The sequence below is a fragment of the Haliotis cracherodii genome, unplaced genomic scaffold (genome assembly GCF_022045235.1).
Source record: "Haliotis cracherodii isolate W230 unplaced genomic scaffold, xgHalCrac1.p SCAF_4, whole genome shotgun sequence".
NCBI classification, from domain to species: domain Eukaryota; kingdom Metazoa; phylum Mollusca; class Gastropoda; order Lepetellida; family Haliotidae; genus Haliotis; species Haliotis cracherodii.
Window position 1 is genome coordinate 11,791,896 of NW_027266297.1, and position 17,066 is coordinate 11,808,961.

General features: G+C 38.5%; 2 protein-coding genes across 3 annotated transcripts in view; one reads left to right on the plus strand and one right to left on the minus strand.

Moving 5' to 3' along the window:
- Positions 1 to 17,066, plus strand: part of LOC139478339 (trafficking protein particle complex subunit 13-like) — a 201,364-nt gene that overhangs the window by 33,875 nt on the left and 150,423 nt on the right. The window lies entirely within an intron of this gene.
- The window catches only part of LOC139478879 (ileal sodium/bile acid cotransporter-like), a 55,681-nt gene that overhangs the window by 10,688 nt on the left and 27,927 nt on the right, over positions 1 to 17,066 (minus strand). The gene's annotated exons all lie outside the window — the stretch shown is intronic.

Genomic DNA, 17,066 nt, shown 5'->3' on the forward strand with positions numbered 1-17,066 from the left:
CGTATGTGTCCTTTTGCCCTGCCTGTCTTCCTTGCTGATCAAAGAAACATCATTCACAGATTTCTATGTAATGATCAATTTTCTCAAAAAGCCATCATTGTTGATATGCGGAAGACATTTAATGGGGTATTGATCTACTAGAGCTGCTGTTTGGGGTAGCTAAAGACTCGTTCACCGTACTTCATCTCAACATGCTTTTTGTGTCTCGTTAAAGATTATGCCAACATATTAGAGAAGAGTAGTTGTAGTGCTAGCCTTTTCATGTCGATACTATTTGCCTTCTAAAGAAGCTTTTAGAATTCCTGACTGGGCGAATGTTTGACCTGTAGAGAGAAAATTAGGCTTGTTTGCAGCAAGCAATTTTGTTATTTGTAAGAACATGATATATTGATTAAGTCTTGCTCTTTACAAGTTGTGATACATCATATTGGTGAGTCGTCCATGTGTCTGGTGATTAAAGAGGAGAAGACGTTACAGGATGATATCAAACACAAGCTGTAGGGAGGTTGCTATTTTCTGTGAATCAGCAATTAACTTTGATGAAAAAATACAGACCTTGGTTCAACAGTCATAGAAAACAGACACTAACCAATTTGTCTTGTGAAAAATAAATGCTCCTAGCCAATTTTGAAAAAGCTATGAGACATATTTTTTATAACTTTAGATTTCAAATGCTGCATATTTCAAAAGTAATAACAGGAAGTAACGATAGTCAAGAGTGGGTACTTAGAGGATGACCAACAAGCTACGAAGTATTATATATTTTCCCGAGTGAATGATTGGTGATCCCATACCTTGGCAATGGACTTACTGTGTTCATTAAAAAAGGGACAGATAATCCAAAATTGCGAGTTTCACGTAGGCTTTTCTAAATGTTACTCATTGAAAAAGCAAAAATGTATGATACGTCCACCCTACAGATAAACTGAAGGCTCCCTATCTTTCGGATAATGTAATGTAATCAGTTTGTGACATCATATACAATGGATGACATCATTTCTGTTTTTCTCAACAATGAAGCAATGTGGCTTTAGTTGACCAATCAGCATTGAGAATCACTAGAATGCACATGTGCAAATATTGGAAAGTCATCCTACACTTATGGGGACTATTCCTGAATATTGACTCATCAGCAACTTGTTTTGGCCTCAGATTTAACCAGTAAACTTGTGAAGGTAGTTTTTTCAGGTTAGTGTGTCGTCCCTATTTATTACACTAACCATCTGGACAAGTAGAAATATAAAAGTTGTAGCCAGGATCAATTTTCCACATGCATTTGACAGTTGGACTGTGTATTTGTTGATGTCGGACCAACACGGTTTAACAAAGTACTGTATCCTGTCTTCAGATTGCAGCAGTTACCAGCACACCATTAGCATACAAATTAGGTGACTTTATTGAGGTGAAGTCAGTTCTCTAGAACATATCATGTGCAGAGAAAATATTTTATAAGCAGGACATTTTCTCTCATGTTATTTTGTTAACAGATCTACATGTATATACCGTATTCGACGTAATAAGCGCCCAGGGCGCTCTCAAAATTAGAAATAGGGGGCTCTTATTAGAATATAATTTTGGTGGAAAAAACAGAGTTGAGAGATAAATTTCGTGGTTGATGTTGACAGCCTGAAATGTTTATATACGACAGATATATTTTTTCAGAATTTAATTGCCCATAATTAAGGGTGCATATAACACACGAGTGCGTATTATAAGCGAATAACTAAGTCTTGTGTACATTGATCAATCGGAAGGGGTGCTAATTGGAATTGTTCACTAGCCAATATATGAGCAATTATCGCCATGGGCGCTTATTAGAGCGGGGCGCTTATTACGTCGAATACGGTATGCTATAGCTCTGAGTGTTATGCACTATGGGACAGCTGGGTAAATGCCCTTATTAATGACGAATAGTATTTCATATGTATCACCTTACATTGGTGTATCGACTGAAATTGATGCATACATGTACATAGTGCTTGTAGATACTAGTTAGGCCAAATACTATTGATTGTCAGTATATCACTATTTTTCAATGAATAAATTTAAATTTTTTTTATTTCTTGTAACTAATGACAAGATAGTATGGATGATCAACTACTCTGTGAAAGTTGTAGCAATGTTTTTGTGTAGATCCCAACACTGTTATCAGTCAAGTCAGTCATGATAACTGTTCAAATATACACCGAAACATTGCAACACATGTGAGTGTGTGTTTGTTGTTAATGCTACACTCAGCAATATTCCAGCTACCGGGTATATGACAGCAGTTTGTAAATAATAGTCTGGACCAGACAATCCAGTGAATGACATTATGAGCATCAATCTACGTAATTGGGATACGATGAGATGCATAAGCCAAGTCAGCGAGCCTGACCACCTGATCCCATTAGCCAAGTCAAGAACAAATATTCAAGTTGTTTTAGGTTTACCAATTAAAGTAATAAAATTAATAGACTGACTAAAGGGTTATTGTTTGTAATTATTTGATCAGTAAATAAGCATCAATTCAACCCTTAGACCTTAGATTTCATTCCCATCCTGCATCACATCATTTTTTTGACCACAAGTACCTATGCCGATAAGAAAATCATTGATTATTTTGCCTTTTTCTTAACATGATAAAATACACCCAATACTGGTACAAAAATACCCCCTTCCCAATTTTGAAAGATATGGATGAAAGTCTAATAATTAATGAATTGTGGCCTTAAAAGTTAAATCAGAAAAAAAAAATCAAAATAGTGGATGGATAACTTCTGAAAACATTTCTAATAAATAAAAAATAGATATGACCTAAGCAGCTTTAGAAATTGGCACTAGTCATGTCACCAAACTGGCCAAAAGTTAAGGTATCATAAGGACTAGAGGAAATTTGCCATTTTTAATGGTTTTGCTATATCATTTGTCATCATCATAAGGACTAGTGGACTAAAAGTGTTAGTTTCTAAGACTCCCAGTCCCAGGATGTTCCCAGTTTATCAAAGTTTCAGTGACCATAACTATAATGAGCTAGTGATCTTAGTAACTGATCTTATTATATAGATCTAAGCACCAGGGTTTATTGGCAAAGACACTGTCTTTCCTGATGTGTCTGACCTTGGCTGATGGTGCTGTGTTCATCACCCAGACATACAAAGTAGATGGAATTGGTCTGGTGTTCTCCCAACATTCTTGCCTGCTGTCCAGAACATTGGCGTTCCTGAATATGCATGAGAGTTTTACGTGTGCAATTTTCTCCACTGAAGTACAATTTGAGTGGATATTTGGCAAATGTGACACTTCACCTGATACAGGAAGAGTTATTGAAAATGCAAATATAATGTAGAATATAAGCTTGAGTGTGTCAGGAAAAGAATATGGCTGATGTGTAAACTGATTGTGAAATTATGTTCTCGCGTGTTGGGCATAAAAACTGCATACATCACTGCCTAGCAGCCCCTGTCTTTAAAAGATACTGTTCAACCATTGCCTTGTTTGGCCCAGGACCTTTCCACAATGGGATCCTTGTGCTCAGGCAGTCGTAACTCGCACACTTCAACATAGACAGTCGTAGCTTAAGATTCCTTTGTGGAAGGGTGCAAGACTTATTTACAGATGGCAATATGGACCTGGGCTCTGTTTTATAAAGCTATGATTGTCTTAAGTTTGTGTTAATGTATAGGAGGTAGTATCAACTTAGCGCTAAGATGTCACCTACAAGCTTTATGTGGAAGCACGAGGTAGCTCCTGAACAGATGGTACAAAAGGTTTGTGCATTTATAGTGCAGGGACCAGTCCCACAAAGCCATCTTAGTACTAAGACAGTCGTAAGACCACTTCTTTAACACTACAATGGTCATAGCTCTGAGATCCCTTTGTGGAACTTACCGGGGCCTTGGAGGGTCACCATGTTTCAGAACATTAAAACATATTCAAGAAACATAAGTGAAATATCAAGAATATTTAAGACAGTCGTCAAACACATTCTTTAACACTACGATGGTTACAGCTCTGATGGTCATACGTGAAATATCCAGAATGTTAACTGTTATGTATTTTTACTATGATATTCACGGAGACAACTGACAAGGACTTTTCATGATTTTGTCAGCTTTTGATAAGAGATTCTTCTGTATCATTGGGAAATTTGAAATACAAATAGGGACAGTCTGGATGGCAATGAGTTAATGTCCTAGAATATGAACCAATCTGAACCTTTGATTTTGTATTCATGATTATAATGTGAACTCGGTAGACAATGAAAGAACTGCATGAACAGTAGGCCACAATCATGTGGTCTTTATGAAATAAGGATGTCACCTGGCATGTAATGTTGGATTGAAAATGTCAGAGGCAAAGCTTTGTTGTGTGGCTAGAGTATGTTGGCCTCATACCTACAACATCTGGACCTGTTGTATTCTCCGCATCCAGGCCTCAATGAACATAGCTGGGAATTGGGGAGGGGAACAGGTGGTTGGGGACTAGCACAACTCTTATCAACATTCATGCCCCCCTGCTGTGCTTGATGTTACTGGATCTGCCACGAAAGTCTGTTGCTCTTTTGATACAGCTATTGATTGTTTCCTTTGTGTGTTAACGGTGTTCGTTCGTTCGTTCATTTCGTTCGTTCATTCAGTCAGTCGTTCGTTCCTTCGTTTTGAGATAGACGTTTTGAATGGTTTGTTATTTTATTTTTGATAACCACTGTAGTTGCTTGGAGTATGGTTTGAGGAAGGAGTTATCAGTCTGTGATCTCTGACGAATGTGTATGTGGCAAGATATTTGGGTTACATGTTGAACACCAGTGAAGCCAGACAAGACAATCATTCACATTATCTTCAACACAGGCACGTGAAAAACATATTTTGACCTATAAAACTAAAACATATTTTATCCCAGGAGTCCCTGCAAGTTGTGAAAGCAATTTTTTTACCCCCTGTGAGAAATAAAGTATTGGAAAATTTGGTGCCTTGACAGTATGAAAAGGGAGATGGAAGCAGATTAGATAGAGGATAATTTATGAATTGGTTCATCTTGACAAATGACATGTTTAATTTCAGGCAAGAGTGGAAATGTCACCATAACCATTTCTCACCTGGGTACTGTTGTATAAAACAACCTTAGCGCTACGACTGTCACAAGTCTATGTTAAGGTATGGTGGTTACGATCACCGTAGCGCTAAGATCACTTTGTACAACGGCACCCAGATGAGTAACATGACACGAAAAGTCAAATGTTCTTAATATCATGTATTTACTGCTCATCTGAAAAAATAGTGTCTTTCTTAGGCCACATGAGTAGCAGGAAAAAGGGGAGACAATTCTGTCAGATACAGTATAATAGGGTCATGGAGGCCACATTGATAGCAGAAAACAAGCCGAATAACTGTCAGATACAGTGTAATAGGGTCATTCAGGCCACATTGGCAGCAGAAAACAAGGGAAGACAACTCTGTCAGATACAGTGTAAAAGGGCCATCAAGGCCACATTGGCATCAGAAAACAAAGGGAGATAACTCTGTCAGATACAGCATATTAAGTATGAGAATGATGAAGTGTTGTATTTCACTCAAGTGAATAATGGAATATATTCTTTCATATAAACATATCAAGTTTCATCACAACATTTGTAATAGTTCAGATTATACTTGAACACATGTTAATAAGATCAATAAACAAAGAGAAACAAGTTGGGTCAAATTTGTCAGTAGTTGTCAAACTATCCTTGCTTTACCTTGTTCTGTGACTGTTACATGTATAATATATTGGCATTTGTTTGAAGGACAGTAAGTAAGAGACGTTAATCAGGGTGCCTTGCATTTACAACATATGTAAAGAGTCTTCTGGTGTGAAATCTGTTATGACATTTGTGTTTCTTAGTGGAGAGATTTCACCCTCTGACCTGCCTCTGCCCCACTGAGCATGAGAATACTAAACATTTCCTCCAACAAACTGACTGATTGAATTCTGCTTGTTACATACTCCATTCCCATCCTGTCCACACCTGTCAATAGCTATCTCTCTTGTCTGATTGTAGCCCCCTCCCTATCCTCTCCATCTCAACACCTGATCAAACTCCTATCTTATTTCTCCCTCTCCTCCACACTCTTCCCAGACGACTTAACCTTCCTGTCATCCTGTCCTCGCCCCCCCAGCACCCTGAAACATTTACCCCACCCTGCTGCTTGACCTGCCATTTTCTGATATCCCTGATCATCTTCCAAACACTCCACTCCACTTCATACATCCCTGATCCCTCCATATATCCCCACCTCCATGCAGCTGTGCATCTCTACCTTCATACATTCATCCCCATCCCCTGCATCTCTACACAGGATATATCCCCGCCCTTCCATACAGGAGACCAAGTCAGCAGTGTCTGATAGATGCAGCCAATTATGATCTCCCTCCCTCCACCATGAAGACATGCTTATCAGTGTTAAGTACCACAACAAGGGGCCCCACTAGATGAACCCAGCAGGAGATCTGGTCAGCAGTGTCTGATAGATGCAGCCAATTATGATCTCCCTCCCTCCACCATGAAGACATGCTTATCAGTGTTAAGTACCACAACAAGGGGCCCCACTAGATGAACCCAGCAGGAGATCTGGTCAGCAGTGTCTGATAGATGCAGCCAATTATGATCTCCCTCCCTCCACCATGAAGACATGCTTATCAGTGTTAAGTACCACAACAAGGGGCCCCACTAGATGAACCCAGCAGGAGATCTGGTCAGCAGTGTCTGATAGATCCAGCCAATTATGATCTCCCTCCCTCCACCATGAGTGAGTGAGTGAGTTAAGATTTAACGTCACATCGGCAGTATATCAGCCATATCTGGCGACCTCCACCATGAAGACATGCTTATCAGTGTTAAGTACCACAACAAGGGGCCCCACTAGATGAACCCAGCAGGAGATCTGGTCAGCAGTGTATTCCAGCGTCATGCTTCATTACCTGCATCTCACCGATCTAAGTGCTTCAACTTGAGCGTGCTGTAATGTGGTAATAACAGTCAGATCAAGTGTGGCAGATCATTTTGATTTTTGATCCCATTCTTTCTCTCTGCTGATTCAATTCAGGTTTATCTTGCTCCTTTGTAATTACCATGGCATGTGCTCCCCTTGCTGTGCAACATTTACACTGAAGTCTGGCAGTTCACTCCTACTGTGAACACTGTGGAAAGCGTCATGTCTACTCAATTAATATGAATTAGTGATCTTTGTTAAAGTCATCACAACAGATGGATCCAATTTCATTGCTCCATGACAACTATATTTTCTTTTGTTTCTGTGACATTTGGAAGTTGTGTTTGACAAATGTTACAGAAATACCACGACCTTTTTCTATTGGGACAAGCTGGATTATTGTCACTGTTTTAGATTCTTTGTGCAAAACAAGGGCATTTTTTCTAAATATTCTATTTATTTCAATTTGATCACCTTGAGCTGATTCAGGTAATTTCTGGAGCAGTAAGGATATATATGATGTGAGAATTTCATTGTTTTATTGCAATTGTTTTACGATTTTCAAACATAGTGTCTTTGTTGATTAGCTGTAAGCACTGTTGCCTGGCCAAATGGTTCTTGTTTTGGCCCAAAATACTTTATGTTTAGATAGGTGAGGATAGATAGGACTATTTTTGATTGCTTTTTATTATATTTTACCTTTGGAAAATGGTAATTTTAAGAATGTCAGTAAAAGTCTACTTTCAAATGACAATTAAATGTTGCTATATTCAAGATTTATTTATAGAGAAGTGCCACAAATTTATGCTTGTGGAATATATGGAAAAGCTATAGTGCAACTCAAAAACAAGAAAAAAATGTTAGGATCAGTGGTTATAACTTAGGGTCGGTCAGGAAACTAGAAACACTCATCTTCTTTATGGCCGAACAGTGATAACACTTGGGTTAAACCTGATTATTGAATTGCCTATTTAGCGGTTGGTGTTCTCACAATAAACTATTGATTTAAGCCTACTAAAGATCAATCCCGGAGGCTACTAAAGGTTCAACTTTAACATGACCTCTTCTCCACCTGGTTGCTGACTTGTTCCTGTTTGTTGATACTACTTGCCTCACACATCTCACTACTTCAAAGACATTCCTCTAGTTGTCAGGTGAATACTATCTTCATGTCATTGCGGTAAAAGCCAAACCATTTCAAACGGCAGTGTTTGAAACTTAGCTTGTCAGAAATAGCAGCCTTCCCTGAATTGAAGATGCATTCCCTGCACCAAGAGCTGAAAAGGTTAATTTCTAGAAAACATCCTTCCCTGTCGAGATGTTACACGTCTTGGACCCATATGGAGGCTCTGTTTCAGTGATGGCAAATAAAAAATTCATAAAATGAAAGTATTAAATACGATAAGTTTTTTTCAGTTTGATGAAATCTTTATAAATAGAATAATGATTTTTAATTTTTTGTCCCAATTCATAGATTTTTGCTATCTCTGATATTTTTCTCTCAGCTGCAATGATGTTATGGTGCTGTAAGGATATGTAGTCCTTAACCTTGGTTACAATAATTACCTGTGGAATTACTTCAATAAAGAGGGTTTACAGGGTATTATATACCATGATGGTATTCACATTTCACAAGTTGACTTTATTAATGCAGCTATGATTTGACAGGTGATAAATATTACAATATTACAAATTGCCAGTCACAGAACATTCACCCAGAATATTTACTGTGGAAATAACATTAAGAAGTTCCCTTAAAATGTACCTAATAAACTTCCAAAGATGAAAAGAATCCAAAACATGTAAAATATTCTTCTCACATTTTTCTACCATAATTGATTGGTGTTTGGAATGACAAGAATGTCCTCAGCCTGCTTGGAGCTCATCAGTGTATGACGTAAGGAGTTGTAGGTTTGATATACACTGACACAAAACCAAGCACCTGCTGAAACAGGATCATGAACACAGTTTCTTGTTTCACAGGAGGTCGGCAATATATGCTACCTGTGTACCGTTCTTTGAGAGGTACTTAGTGAAGATCCATGTTAAAATTGGTCTTCAGCAAGCCATGCATGTTGTAAGAGGCGACTGACAGGGTCAGGTGCTCAGACTCGCTGACTTGGTTGATGCACGTCATGGTATAGCAATTGCCTAGATCAATGCTCTTGATGATAATCAGCAGATTGTCTGGTCTAGATTTGATTATTTACAGACTGCGGCCATATAACAGGGGTACAAAGGTATGCAGTCATGCAAGTCGCACAAACCTGAGCACAGCAATCTGTGACATTAGCTACTAGTCCCAAGCCCAAGTCTAGAAAACTTCTGTCCATATAGTAACTCTAAATTGTACTTAAACTGATGCCAGGGGCCGTGTTTGGGGATCTCATGGGATCTACAAGGCAAGCATAGGATACATGGAAGGATAACTGCCCTGGAACCACCACTGTGTATTTTATTATGGTAAATCATCTGTTATGATACGTTGGTTTGCAAGGGCTTTATCAAACCATACTGGTACTGAGGACTGTCCTTTAGGGGTGGTCCACATGTTTCAGGTGCTACAATTCACCGTGCAGAGTTGTGTCCCTTGGATGTGCCAGATCTTATGATCATTTGGTTTGAATCCCAGGTTTGCCCTGATAATGTTTCTAAGTTTGTCAGCGTCATGGGTTCTCTCAAAGACCTATGTCACTTGTGACTTACCTCCCATATCCAACTGACATGTCGTGATACACTTAAATACTGCCCATAGTAATGTTAGTGCACTCATTAATGGTCTGCAACTGTCTTGTGGAGGGGGGGTGGGAGACAGGAAGTATGGTTGAAACTAATCAATTTGGCATGTTAACTTTGATGAAAAATAGGTCAGTTAAAGTGTCTGGTTGATGGCTATAATTAACGTCTCTAAACACATGGATCCACACTGTCAGCAGACATGACCTTTCGGTCTGATGATCCATATGATAACATTGTTTGTGGTGAAACTCAGAGGCTGTCTGGTGCTGTTCCTGTCCAGACGTCCAGTTGGTACAATTCCTGTCCTGATACCCGGATAGTACAGTTCCCACTGTATTTATCAGGATGAACAAATCCTTGTAATACCCTTTGTACATGTGTAAACATTCCTAACAGAATCTTCCACAAAGCAGGGTTTCCTGCCCAACAAGGTTTTACTGTGCTGCGGTTCAAGGCTTTTGTTCTCTGACCATGTTGTATCCTCATCCCTTGTGCTGAACCCACACCACAATCATGTAATAATAAATCTTGAAAAAACTAATCCAGTGTGACAATTTAAACACCATGAACACAATTTATCATTTAGACCATGTACATGACAGAACTTAATGATCCTGACAGAAGAGTATCAACACCCAACAGTCTTACATTTCCACTCCGCTTGTCATAAAAAAAAACAGATGATTTTATTTATTTCCTATGTATTTCCGATATATTTCCGATATATTTCCATTGCTCCCGAAGACTGTGAGTTAACTGCGACTGCCACTTTGCCAACTATTACATGTTGTCTTAGCCTGAGATCATTAAATCTAATTCTGATTGGCCGAATGGATGCGTGTTTATTGCCACTGAAGCAAGTTGTGAATGGGTACTACCTGACATGTTCATTATCTGTGAATGTCGCCCAGTGTGTGTTGAGATGTGATTTATGATCTGTGCCAGACAGCTTACTGTGAGATAATTATTGCAATCATTACCACATTTTCATAAATCAGGGCACTGCTGGTCACTTGTTCAATGGCTTCCTGGTTTGGAGGAAGCACATTAGGGTTGTGCTGGAACAGACTGACCTATATCTTCTTCTATAATCACGGGCTTGGAAGTAACAGACCCTGATAAATCATTTACCTGGGCCACAATGTGGACAGTTACTCCATACTTGAACACTGCCACATGGGATTCCATGTTGGAATACGGAATGGGTTACCAGCAACCTATGCTGGCCATAAGAGGCACCTAAATGGATTGGTGGATGATTGAGTGTTCTCTCTCATACCCTGATGGCGTGGATTATTGCTCATAATATCAGTCATTGGATTTTCTTGTCCAGACTTAGTTACAATTATATTGCTGCAATATTGCTGAGAGGGGCATTTAACCCTCCAAAATGTAACCAGAAATGGGCTTCACACATTGTACCTATGTGGGGAATAAAACCTGGGCCTTTGGCGTAATAAGTTGATGCTGTAACCACTAGGCTACCAAACCGCCTCTGCTGGAAAGTGACAAATGCAGGGTTAGTAACCCACGCACCCCTTTTACAAAAGATTGTTTCAAGTCAGTCAAATCACATCTGTGTCCATTTGTAGGCATATGTGACTCCACTTAGTATCCAGTGACCAGGGGATATACATCAGTTAGTCATGATGTTGTGTTTGATATTTTGTGAATGTTGCGTGGTTACTGGAACTACTAGCTCTGACTTGCCACCACTAGTGTTCGTGCATGAAAGGATATCCATGGAGAATTCCTCCTAATGCCGATTTGTCTGCATGCAACTTTGGTCTTATGTTCTTCCAACATCCAACCAGGCACAGGCTTAACAGCTTCCCAGCAACCTTCTGGGATGATAGAATGCTAAACTAAGGCAATTTAAGTTGTAAAGTTGCTGTGAGCGTGATGTAAGTAGAAGCACAGTCTCATGAGATTTCAGATCCAAATCTTGCCCTCTACAACTTAGTCATGCTTGATTATGCATGGTCTGAGCAATTTGAACAAATATTTGAAAGATTTTTCAACCAAAAAGAAATTCATTAAAAAATCCCACATGTTGTAGCTCATTCAAAAGACCATAAAACATGTCACCTGTTACATCCCCGTGCAGATATCGATTTGGAAACTTTCAGAATATATTTTGACTTGAAATGCCATTTTGGATTCTCAAGGGTTAAATTTGGCTGGCATTTGTAGTAGTTAATATCCTCTCTAAGGTGTTTATACTGTTACAAGGCAGACAATGCCACAATTGGTGAAATCAATCGTGTCTTGATGATGACAACATGCTGGTGCTAATTCTATGACGACTTAGGAAGGGTCTGTGAAAAGTGTTGGGCTGTTGCTGCGTAGTCCACTGATCAAATTATTGCTCTAGATGGTTTGTCCATTGATTTGAGCCTCAGTCTTTTAGGGTCAGACAGAATTTACAGTGACAAGATCAATACTAGCCACCTAATGGTGGTAGTTCTCAAATGATAAATATCTCTCCGTAAATGTCACTAAAGCGATCACTTTGTGAGATTCACAGATACGTTTTTGAAAATGTCCATGGAGATCTTGTATGTTGTATGAGTAAGCAAAGTTCAGGAATTTCAGAAATGAATCAAAGTGTTCACATTTTCCTTGCCTTCAAAAGGCATTGCCATCTCAGCATTCATCTGCCTTGGAGCTATCTCCTTTTCCATATTGATTTGTAGAAAGTGAAATTTTGTCACAGACAGAATCATAATTTGACTTGCAAGTCTTCCACAATCATATTGCTTAGGCCCAGCAGTACTTACGACTATCAGATCAAACCAACCAATGAAATGACACAGATCAGTGTTGGCAGAATAACAAGGGAGTTAAGATTTTCACAAAACCAAATCAATACAATGTCCCCGATGACATTTAAATGTCGGAGCTGTATCCTCAGCATTCTATTTTCTCCATTGTATGCAGTTTTGAAATCCCATTTGTAGTACTGTCTGTCATAGTAGAACAGAAACATGGCTGTCAATTATGTTTCGAAAATTTGGTTTGTCAGTTTTTGAAACTTGTAAATGAAACAGATCAGAGTAATGGAGGCTGTGAAATTCAGGAATTCAGTCGAAACACAGATCACACTTAATTTTGAGCAACAAATTCATTAAAGAGATGACTTTCATACAATATTTGGTGACATGAGCGTAGGATGCACAACTTGCTCTTCAGAAACATCTTATGCAACACATGTATTCATATAATATTACAGTTAGATGAGAAATGTCTGTTAAGAACTACCTCAGTAAGTCAGTCACAATAACAGTGTGTCGTAATACATTTACATCAAGTACAAGACGTCAAAATGGCCGACACGATAAACGAGACGGAGAGATTTCGGGAGTTGCTAATGAACCCATGGTTACATGTTTTTGTCATCACTGATCAATTGGTCGATCATTGAAAGGTGATTCAAGATGTGTCAAATAGACACTAAGGTAAAGTCATAGATTGCTGTAGACAGTCACTGCCAGCCTAGATACAGATCGAATCGTTACTACCGTTACTACCATAGTTTGGATGAGCATAGGTTGGTGGGGACCTATTCCAACCCGGAATACCAACGGGGTTACAAATTCATTAAAAACTTCATCCACAAATACAAGAACTGATACCACAAATTAATAGAATTCACTCACAAAAAAACAAAAACAACTTGCACAATAGGTTAACATCTGTGTACTGACACTGAACGAGTTCCTATCTGTTCTTTAAGAAATAAGAAATTTGTACCAATTTATTCCTAAGGGAATTGTAGGGACGATTCGTATTGGTATCAGTAATTGTCTATTGACCTTTGAAAATACATGACAGCTAGGAATTTGTATACTTGAAGGAAAGTAACCAGATGTTGATGTTCATCTTAGATGTATAAGTAGGTCAGTGTCATTTCCCATTCATCACCAGCCAGTGGCTCAGTTTAAACACATTCACCATTACTGCATCTCCTTGTATTCTGCCCAATGGAAGCAATCAGTCAATGGTGGTACTGGCTATAGAATCAGATAGTGTCACACAGGTTGCAGTTCCAATGTTCGAGGGTCTCTAATGCTTACTATCTATGTAAATTGGTGCGATTACCTCGGCCCAATTAACACTTCAGTGGTTTTGTATCCTCGTTATCTCTCTGTGAGTTCAGCCAGGTGGAAAACAGAAGATTGCCACTGAAGTTTGACCAAACAACATGCTAATGCGCCTCGGTTTCTCCATCTGCTGTGTCTCGGGCAACTTAGAGGCACTGGACACAGGGTCTTCTAGAGGAGCCTCATAATGGCCATTGAATTTGATAAGGTCAAACAATGGTACAAATTGAGCCATGATTCCCGATGGAATGCAGCTTCAGGTGTGTGCCACCTACTCCAAGTTCCTCTCCCTAGAGGCTGAAGGTGCTAGAGACTATTACACTGGACATAGGTGCTGTTCGTCCTTACTTGATGGAATTATTGATACAACTGCATCAAATATGTACAATATCAATGAAGGAAACACTTGTATAAGAATGTTCTGATAAGAGGAACTATCTTGTAATAAAAGTTAAACCATTTAGCAGTGAAGAAAATTTTAAAAATGGATCTATTTAAAGTGGGACTTTCGCTGTATGGATTTTATTAGTGTCATGTATGACTGAGACTGTGCATCTGTGTACTGGGGTATTGATTTACTTCTAGTTTGATATTGATGTTGAAAACTGATATAAACTATTCCTTGACACAAAGGTATGTGTGTATTACGAATAAATAAAAATAATCTATTCATATAGTGTCGAGTTCCAACTAGGCTGCTCACAGTCGCTTTTACATTTTCATTTCCCCGGTCTGTGGATCAGTGTGCATTCGATTCTCAGCTCCCTGGGGAGTATACAACCCAAGCTGCCTCTGAGGCACTAGAAGGATAAGTCACATTACTATCTCATCCTCCAGTACCCATTCACTGCTGGGTGAACATAGGCAATAGTACTGTTGTTACTGGTTGACACAGTAGATATCTTGCCTCTGGAATGTTTTGAGGACAGAATTGGTTACTTGCTGGTAATAGCCAACCCACCAACTTTGGACAAAATAATCCGATACGCCCTTGGACCTATACCATGACACTATAGTACATAGTAAAATTTGAATTTGAACTACTGGAATCAAACTTACTAGTGCTGCCAATTTGCCGAGCCTGTAATCGCTCTAAGAGTCCATACTGGTTGTTGACATGAACAAGAATTACATAGGAGAACAGCAATAGAAAATAACTATTTTTAATTAATTTTTATTGCCTTATAATGATAACATACAACAAAACCCTTAAAAATGGCAAATTTCTACTTGTCCTTATGATACCTTAACCATTGGGCAGTTTGACAAGGACAATAGGACTAGTGCTAGTTTCTAACGCTGTGAGAATATATTTTTAAAAAAAACATAGCACAGATGTACTCTCCCTGATCATTCAAAAGGACAAAAACAAGTTTCCATGGATACTTAATAATCATTTTCCCATTCATTGCTGCTATTGTTCCTTTATATGTGTTGATTAGGTGATGTTGAATAGCATGACAAAATACTCAAACTTTGCTGAGACCCCATGATCTGGTCCATGTTGGCCAGAGTGGAAATGAAGGCAGAGAATAATGTATCAGGAATTGAAATGGAGTAATTCGATGTTGGCAAAAAACATTTCAACAAGTATTCCTTTTCACCAAACTCTCCTTAATATCACACCTAATGTTGGGGATTTTAGAATGTTTAGCCTTCATCCAACAGATCTGCCACTTCAGCTCCATATAACATGCAAACTGATTCGAGATAGTGTTAGTTTAAAACACTGCGTGTTGATTGTTCATCATACGCATCGATCACAAACAGTTTTACTGAAATTGACGACTGCCTATTTCAACTGTTGTGGCGTCTTCATCAATGGGCATTGTTAGCAATGAATCTTCTCCTTCATGAGCTGGTTTATCATGTGACCATTTAATGCATAGACGCTAATGTTTTTATGTTTCGATTCGGTGCCATTTATTTCAAGCTTTTCCTGGGTTATTTGTTGTGTTGAAGCTGAGCTCCATGTTGCTAATGACTCGAAATGTGGTTCAGTGGAACAATTGACTGTTTTGTTGCGTCTAATTTTGCCTCATTGCTTCCTTTCAGCAATAATGGTAGAGTGAGTGTGCTAAATGAGTAGTATTGAGAAGAGTAATCATTGGCATCACTAATTAATGACAGGACCATAAGTTTTCTATTTCACTATGCGCTTGTACATTTCAATGGGAGTGTTCAGACATGTCAGCCTTGTTAGGTTTGATTTATGAAGGGAACTTAATAGCTTTTATGCATAGATATTTCCTTTGTAAATAATCTACTTAGCCCCCAAGAAACTGATCAAATCAAATATATTCTACTCAAAAGAAGTTAAAGAACACTCAGCTTTTCATGGCCATGACAGATTAACTTTAGTCACATAAAAGTTGGGTAGTATATTTCCTGCTCCTTTTTTTCATGAAAAGCATATGAAGATTAGGCCACAGATTTCTTTATCTTTCTTTTTGTATTCAACTGACCGCAGACAAAAGCTGCAATCATGGTAAAGGAAATATAATATCATCAAATTATTTTGGTTGCCAAAACCAATCGATCTTTGAAAGAGCTGTAAACATACAAACATACAAAATTCATACACATTTTTACTGCTAATTCTTCAAATGCTTTGTATGTACAGTGAACTATGGTTAAAACGAACACGCTTATAATGAACTGACGGCTATAACAAACTTACTTTTTGGTCCCGACTATTTGCTGTAGTTATGCTGCATATACCGTATTCGACATATTAAGCGCCCCGCTCTAATAAGCGCCCACGGAGATATTTGCTAAAATATTGGCTAGTGAACAATCCCAACTGGCACCCCTTCCGATTGATCAATGTACACAAGACTTATTTTTTTGTGAATAATACGCATTCGTGTGTTATATGCATCCTTAATTATGGGCAATTAAATTCTGGAAAAATATATCTGTCGTACATAAACATTTCAGGCTGTCAGCATAAACCATGAAATTTATCTCTCAACTGTTTTTTTTTCACCAAAATAATATTCTAATAAGAGCCCCCTATTTCTAATTTTGAGAGCGCCCTGGGCGCTTATTACGTCGAATACGGTATGCTTATAATGAACTACGGTTATAACAAACTAAAATTAGTGGTCCCTTTGAGTTCGTTATAACCGTAGTTTACTGTAGTCTCTGGCTATTGACCACCTTATGTATGGAAAACACAGCCTTCTAAGACCTCACTACATATGCATGTTACTGTGACAATGTTTAGAATCCTGCCGTACAGTAGTAGCATCTATATTTCCAACTAAACAGA